Genomic DNA, 2,500 nt, shown 5'->3' with positions numbered 1-2,500 from the left:
CAAAATGCCTTATAATACAGGGTGCAAAGAAAGTCACTTGTACAAAGCTGTAGCTAGGCAGCAACAATTTTCCAGTGAATTAAGCCTGGCAGTCAACCTGGCTTAAAATACCTAGGAAGAACCATTATTAATTAATTACTCGCTTTATCAATGCATTGTAGTAAGCTATAATGAGAGCTTCTGGACTCAGACTTACTACCAAGGTATTTCTAAGATTGGTTGTACCTAAAGATTGTGCATGCAGATCATACAACATCTAGTCTGTAATGTAACACTGTTCTTGCAGATTTCACTTTGTGAGATGAGCTTGAGAAAATCCAGTTCGTGTGGAATTAGTAGGAATTTTCAATTATTTGTCTTTAAGTTCTAAGTAAAGTAATACGAATTCTCAGGAAAAAGTTCGCTTGAGAACAGAATTCACTAGCCCAATCACAAAATCCACTAACTCCGGGCTATCAGAAAAGACTTCCATTGCATGCTGTGTTGATCTTGGAATTTCTGTATAAACCATAATAGAGTTGATCCATTTTTCACAGATTGAAAGATGGTGGGGAGATCTCCACAACCGCTTTGAGAGGTTTTTTAAGAGGCAGCTGACTATACTGATCGAGCAAGGCCACTATGATCCAAGTAATCAAACAGATAGGTATTCGTTAATAGAACCGCTTGTATTTCTATTTCTTGTTATTTTATAAACTATTGACCTGACATATTTACCTTTGACATGTCTATATAATGGTTCTATGTGTATGTTCTTATTTTATGTTTGCATTTTTAACAGGAACCTATTGGCATTCAATTCTAATTCCTGTCATCCAAAAAGAAATGAATATCTTTAGGGAAACTGTGTGGAATTCACACAGAGTGAGAAGCCAAAAGAATGCTGGAGTTCCACAAGGGATACCGAATCATCTCTATTCATTTCCTGGGCAATATAATGCAGCTCTGTGTGGTATCGCTTGATATTATTACATATGCATATTTCCTTCTTTTTTTCAAGTGCTAATTTGTGAAGATTGCTTTCCAAGTTGTTTGCAAAAAGATTAAGGGCTGGTTACTTAAACACAATTTAAATGGTGTTTAACAAAACCACATTCTAAAGGCCATTTAAATTCGGCTAACCCTCACATCTAACCCTCATTTTCTGTTTAGAGCATCGTTTAGTCATCCAGACTAGAAATCCATTTATGTACTTAACCTGAATACCTTAAACCAGGATATAAGTTAGACCTTCTTTAAATAACCAGCTCTAATAGTTTTAACCATCACTATTGCATTTCAAAATAGAGAGGGACTCAATACGTACATGAAGGTCTTGAGACATCAGCAAGTTTATTGGTTTGTACTGGTTTCTTATTTTGTATACCATAGGTTTGCAAGTCACTCAAGAAGCTCTGGATGAGGTTGCTACATTAGCGGGTGTCATGTCTGTTGGAGATAATTTCTTGCCAAGTAGTTTGAGAGAGGAATGTGAACGAATTCTTCCAAACATAAATGGGGTAAAGCCAGCTGAGGCATATCTCTTCTTAAAGCCACAGCACAGGGAGCCAACATCATGATCATCACAATCATAAATCATTATTGCAGTTTTTTTACTGTTTAAATTTCAAAAAAGGACAAAATACAGCATTCTTTATCTCATTTTATAACTTCTTAGAAAAGGGTTATTTCTGTCAGTATACCCATATTAAACAATAACCTGTAAATTTTGCATATTATTTGCACAAACTCAAGATGCCTAAGACAAGGTCCGAACACAGGCAAAAATCCGCAAAACAATTCCTTTTTGTAAATGAACTGAACTATATAACATGTTCACCTTCCAATGGATGATAAGAACCATGAAAAGAGTTCTGTATGTAATGTAACAATAATTGAATAAAAATAAAATAAACCAGTCATAAAACAGCTGTTTTGCCGAGGTGTGGAAGGAAATGGAATGCAGACTATGGCTGACTTAGGCCCATCATCTTGCAGTAGTCATTGCATTCATGTGCATCAATCAAGCCTGTTATCCCTTCTGATGAACAATTTCCGCAGCAGAAATAAAATTCCATGCTGTTGGCATCCAAAAGCACATTCGTTGCTATTTCTGGATCGTAAAAACAGTAGCCAGATCCCTGTATATCTAGTAGCATGAGTTTTTGGTTGGATGATTCATATGTGTCGTGAACTAGACACTCTGCTTTAGCAAACAAATCTTTTAAAGCATCATCTGCATCTTCGGATGGTTTGGCTTTCTTCCCATCATTATTTATCAATTTGGCAAAGGGTCCTGGTACAAATTCCTCGACTGTAGCATGTTGCTCATTTATTGTGGTGAAGTACACGTGGTTGTACTGAAAACACTCTCCCATATGTTTTGGAGCCTGCAACTTAAACGTCTTTGTTAAATGCCTTGCTACCTCATGCATTTGAACTTGTTTGTGGCAATGGCTCTCTATATTTGTGTGAAATTGAGAACCAATTGCTTCCTTGGACTTATCATTGTACATTTTGA

General features: G+C 36.3%; 1 pseudogene; it reads left to right on the top strand.

Moving 5' to 3' along the window:
* Nucleotides 1-1,559, top strand: part of LOC137976999 (uncharacterized) — a 2,542-nt pseudogene extending 983 nt beyond the window's left edge.
* The last annotated feature ends 941 nt before the right edge of the window (nt 1,560-2,500 follow it).

This window comes from Montipora foliosa, chromosome 11 (assembly GCF_036669935.1).
Source record: "Montipora foliosa isolate CH-2021 chromosome 11, ASM3666993v2, whole genome shotgun sequence".
Taxonomy (NCBI): Eukaryota; Metazoa; Cnidaria; class Anthozoa; order Scleractinia; family Acroporidae; genus Montipora; species Montipora foliosa.
This window is presented reverse-complemented; position numbering and strand designations above follow the sequence as displayed.